Source organism: Leuciscus leuciscus (assembly GCF_965113295.1).
Source record: "Leuciscus leuciscus genome assembly, contig: SUPER_11_unloc_4, whole genome shotgun sequence".
Lineage (NCBI taxonomy): Eukaryota > Metazoa > Chordata > Actinopteri > Cypriniformes > Leuciscidae > Leuciscus > Leuciscus leuciscus.
In genome coordinates, this window is record NW_028118543.1 from 728,306 (window position 1) to 734,305 (window position 6,000).

Here is a 6,000-nt window from a genome sequence, read left to right on the forward strand (position 1 = left end):
CCTCACTGAACCATTGGGTTCCTCCAGAAGCTGGCTTTAACATAAGAGATCTTCCAGGAACCACTTAAATGTTAAAAGATCTTCCAATAACCCTTTTATCGCATTCAAGTTCCTCTATTTTCCCTCAAAGCACTTCGAGGTCTCATGGTAATGAAAAGGTGACTCCAGAACCTCTGAACTAAATACAAAGTGCTTAAAGGATCCCATAAGTTCCAGCAAGAACCTCAAAGATTGCCAATGCTCCTCCAGTAACCCTACTATAGGAGAAAGAGCTTTGAGGCACTTAAATTACATTTTGAAGTTCCTTAAGTATCCGACAGGATATTTGAGGCTCCTTTAGTTTTTACAGTGTAGGCTACTATATTTTAATCAAATAAATGCAGGCTGGGGGAGCAGCGCAAGAGACTTATTTCAAAAACATTAAAAAAATCCACCTGACACACACACACAAGTTTCAAGTTTTGAAAAATACAACAACAAACAGTAATATTGTAAAGTATAATAACAATTGAATTTATAATTAGCCTATATAGGATTATGTAATGGTTCACAAAATTCACGGTTCAATCACTGTCTGTTGTTGCATTGAGACTCTGGTAGGGCTTTATTTTGAAATTCTCGTCAGCAAAATAGAGGGAAAACAAACAATATTGACAATATTGTTTATAAAATGTTACTCACCATGTTCATTTATGGTAAATCTGACTGTTCCGTTGCGTTCGCACCACATACTTGATAATCGTGCTGTAAACATTGCCTACGCCAATAGCAGGCGCTTATAATTGTGACGTGCGCCAATGGCAGCTGCAAAGGAGAAGCAATATGGGAAATACCGACTGTTTTAAGGAATAAACGCAGAATTTTTGGTTCTTGTCGTGTTTAACACAATCTACACTCGATCGCGCGAGGATATCCATCGTGAAAAATCGCAGCTTGAATTTTTTTTTAGTTACCATCGAAGTGAAAGACAGGTCCTTTCTGTGGTATAAATACAACGTACAACAAAACTACAACTCCCAGCAGGCAATTGGGTCCATTGGCTGCGCGCGCACACACACTCAATAAATCAATGAATGACACTTACCCATTAGAAAACGCAAATGCATACGTCCTGGGACGGTAACACCAGTCAAATTAAATCATTCAAGGAAAATACATCTTTGCAGTGCATACACAAAAGTGCCAATAATATATTTTCACTGCATTTACAATTGCAGAAATAAAGCTATGAGATCGTTATTACAATTAGAAATCAGAAAAAAAAAAAAAAAAAAAAAAAATTTTTTTATTTTTTTTTTATATATGTCCAAATAGAAAACTGTTATTTAAAATGGTAATAATACATCACAATACTGTAGTTTATAGCCTAGGCTACTATATTTTAATCAAATAAATGCAGGCTGGGGGAGCAGTGCAAGAGACTTATTTCAAAAACATTAAAAAAATCCACCTGACACACACACACACAAGTTTCAAGTTTTGAAAAATACAACAACAAACAGTACTTTTGAACGGTACAGTTGGTTTCATTACAACATTTACACTACATTTATTCATTTAACATAACCTTTATTGACTTAGAAAATGAAGAAAATGACAGGCTAATTAATATGTTATATGAATTTGTGTTTCAATATGTGGCATCGTCAGGTTTTCATACCTCAAATTAAAACCCAGTGATGTCTAATGGTAACAAAATAAAAACGAAACTAAGATTATGCCCTGTATCATGAAGAAAACATAGGTTTATTTTGTGTTACATGACACCTATTGGTGTTGCCTATATGAACAGTGCTAATTCAGGTTAAGAATACACTGTGACAGAGGCAAAACAATTTATTAAAATAATAATAACAACAATAACAATAATGATTATGACGACGCATGCAAAACAGAGAGAAAAGACTCAATTCTATTCGAATAATTACACAATACCACTGTTACGTTCCCAATTCATTTTCTAGGGGCAAAAGGGAAAGTAGCTTTAAAGCTAAAATGAACAGCGACAAAGAAAAGTTAACCTATCTGAGTCCCAGCACACAATACACAAAGTAAGATTTCCAATACATTTATTTACAATAAGTGATAAATACAGTGCAAAAAGAATCCTAAACAAACAGCTCCAAAAGAAAAAGAAATGAAGCCTGTTCTTCAGGAGCAGGTAAAGCCAAATCAAACAAAAGATCTCACTACCCGGTAGAAGGAACACCTAATTGACCTACAACAATCAACACAAATAAACAACAGAACTCTTACCTTACTTCCTAACTAACAAAAAACAGGAGAAAATGAGAAAAGAAAAATGGCACCCACTCCCTACTGCTCCAACACTCAACAATGGGCAAGCAATTCAAAGCTGCACACTACAGCCGTAACAACACATTTAAGCGTAACAACACACTTAAGCTTAACATACACCAACAAGAGCAACACTCCAAGTCTGGTAACACAACAGTCTCAGGCCACATTTACACATAGCCGGGTATTTAGAGAAACGAATATTTCTCCCCCTCCGTTTTCAAAAATAACATCGTGCACGCAATATCGTTTTCAAAAAAAGTTGTCGTTTACATCAACCCGCATAAATACAAAGGGGCGGCAGTGTAAGGAGAAGGATAAAGCCATGCAAGCCAATCAGAATCCTCAAAATCGACAACGACGAATAGCACGAGCGACTTCCTGTTCCTTTCAAAACAATAGACATGGCGCGAGGTTCGTTCGTGTGGACAGACAGCGCGGCAAATGCAAACAGGCCAAAAGCGTTTTCACAAAAGTAAAAATGAGTACCACTTTAACAGCATCCATGATCAAATAGTAGCCAAACAAACTCATAGACAGTATGGAACAAACTCTGAACATAGGGCGCTCACATGACGTAAGCATTTTCTGGCGCATAATGTGACGTTTGAGAACCTAAAACCCCGTTTCTCCCAGTTGACACGGCAACACATAACCGGCGTTTTCAGAAATCTCCACTTTGGCCGGAGTTTTTAGAAATAATCGTTCTCTGGGATAAAAACTGCGTTTTCGTGTAAATGACAGGCCAAAACGCAGGGAAATATCTGCGTTTTCCCATCGTGTAAACGGGGCCTCAGGCTCTTGGGAGAAGAAACCTCTCCCAGTCCCAGTCCCAGTCCCAGTCCCAGTCCCAGTCCCAGTCCCAGTCCCAGTCCCAGTCCCAGTCCCAGTCCCAGTCCCAGTCCCAGTCCCAGTCTCTCTCTCTCCCCCCCGGCTCTGCTTAAATACTGGATCCTCTTGCCATTGATGAGGAACAGCTGGTAGGTCCCATCACCTAGATTAGGACAGGGAGGAGCACAAGAAATTGGACAAAAAAAAACAAAAAAAAAACCTTTTAATATATGTCCAAATAGAAACTGTTATTTAAAATGGTAATAATATATCACAATACTGTAGTTTATAGCCTAGGCTACTATATTTTAATCAAATAAATGCAGGCTGGGGGAGCAGCGCAAGAGACTTATTTCAAAAACATTAAAAAAATCCACCTGACACACACACACAAGTTTCAAGTTTTGAAAAATACAACAACAAACAGTAATATTGTAAAGTATAATAACAATTGAATTTATAATTAGCCTATATAGGATTATGTAATGGTTCACAAAATTCACGGTTCAATCACTGTCTGTTGTTGCATTGAGACTCTGGTAGGGCTTTATTTTGAAATTCTCGTCAGCAAAATAGAGGGAAAACAAACAATATTGACAATATTGTTTATAAAATGTTACTCACCATGTTCATTTATGGTAAATCTGACTGTTCCTTTGCTTTCGCACCACATACTTGATAATCGTGCTGTAAACATTGCCTACGCCAATAGCAGGCGCTTATAATTGTGACGTGCGCCAATGGCAGCTGCAAAGGAGAAGCAATATGGGAAATACCGACTGTTTTAAGGAATAAACGCAGAATTTTTGGTTCTTGTCGTGTTTAACACAATCTACACTCGATCGCGCGAGGATATCCATCGTGAAAAATCGCAGCTTGAATTTTTTTTTAGTTACCATCGAAGTGAAAGACAGGTCCTTTCTGTGGTATAAATACAACGTACAACAAAACTACAACTCCCAGCAGGCAATTGGGTCCATTGGCTGCGCGCGCACACACACTCAATAAATCAATGAATGACACTTACCCATTAGAAAACGCAAATGCATACGTCCTGGGACGGTAACACCAGTCAAATTAAATCATTCAAGGAAAATACATCTTTGCAGTGCATACACAGAAGTGCCAATAATATATTTTCACTGCATTTACAATTGCAGAAATAAAGCTATGAGATCGTTATTACAATTAGAAATCAGAAAAAAAAAAAAAAAAAAAAAAAATTTTTTTTATTTTTTTTTTATATATGTCCAAATAGAAAACTGTTATTTAAAATGGTAATAATACATCACAATACTGTAGTTTATAGCCTAGGCTACTATATTTTAATCAAATAAATGCAGGCTGGGGGAGCAGTGCAAGAGACTTATTTCAAAAACATTAAAAAAATCCACCTGACACACACACACACAAGTTTCAAGTTTTGAAAAATACAACAACAAACAGTACTTTTGAACGGTACAGTTGGTTTCATTACAACATTTACACTACATTTATTCATTTAACATAACCTTTATTGACTTAGAAAATGAAGAAAATGACAGGCTAATTAATATGTTATATGAATTTGTGTTTCAATATGTGGCATCGTCAGGTTTTCATACCTCAAATTAAAACCCAGTGATGTCTAATGGTAACAAAATAAAAACGAAACTAAGATTATGCCCTGTATCATGAAGAAAACATAGGTTTATTTTGTGTTACATGACACCTATTGGTGTTGCCTATATGAACAGTGCTAATTCAGGTTAAGAATACACTGTGACAGAGGCAAAACAATTTATTAAAATAATAATAACAACAATAACAATAATGATTATGACGACGCATGCAAAACAGAGAGAAAAGACTCAATTCTATTCGAATAATTACACAATACCACTGTTACGTTCCCAATTCATTTTCTAGGGGCAAAAGGGAAAGTAGCTTTAAAGCTAAAATGAACAGCGACAAAAAAAAGTTAACCTATCTGAGTCCCAGCACACAATACACAAAGTAAGATTTCCAATACATTTATTTACAATAAGTGATAAATACAGTGCAAAAAGAATCCTAAACAAACAGCTCCAAAAGAAAAAGAAATGAAGCCTGTTCTTCAGGAGCAGGTAAAGCCAAATCAAACAAAAGATCTCACTACCCGGTAGAAGGAACACCTAATTGACCTACAACAATCAACACAAATAAACAACAGAACTCTTACCTTACTTCCTAACTAACAAAAAACAGGAGAAAATGAGAAAAGAAAAATGGCACCCACTCCCTACTGCTCCAACACTCAACAATGGGCAAGCAATTCAAAGCTGCACACTACAGCCGTAACAACACATTTAAGCGTAACAACACACTTAAGCTTAACATACACCAACAAGAGCAACACTCCAAGTCTGGTAACACAACAGTCTCAGGCCACATTTACACATAGCCGGGTATTTAGAGAAACGAATATTTCTCCCCCTCCGTTTTCAAAAATAACATCGTGCACGCAATATCGTTTTCAAAAAAAGTTGTCGTTTACATCAACCCGCATAAATACAAAGGGGCGGCAGTGTAAGGAGAAGGATAAAGCCATGCAAGCCAATCAGAATCCTCAAAATCGACAACGACGAATAGCACGAGCGACTTCCTGTTCCTTTCAAAACAATAGACATGGCGCGAGGTTCGTTCGTGTGGACAGACAGCGAAGCAAATGCAAACAGGCCAAAAGCGTTTTCACAAAAGTAAAAATGAGTACCACTTTAACAGCATCCATGATCAAATAGTAGCCAAACAAACTCATAGACAGTATGGAACAAACTCTGAACATAGGGCGCTCACATGACGTAAGCATTTTCTGGCGCATAATGTGACGTTTGAGAACCTAAAACCCCGTTT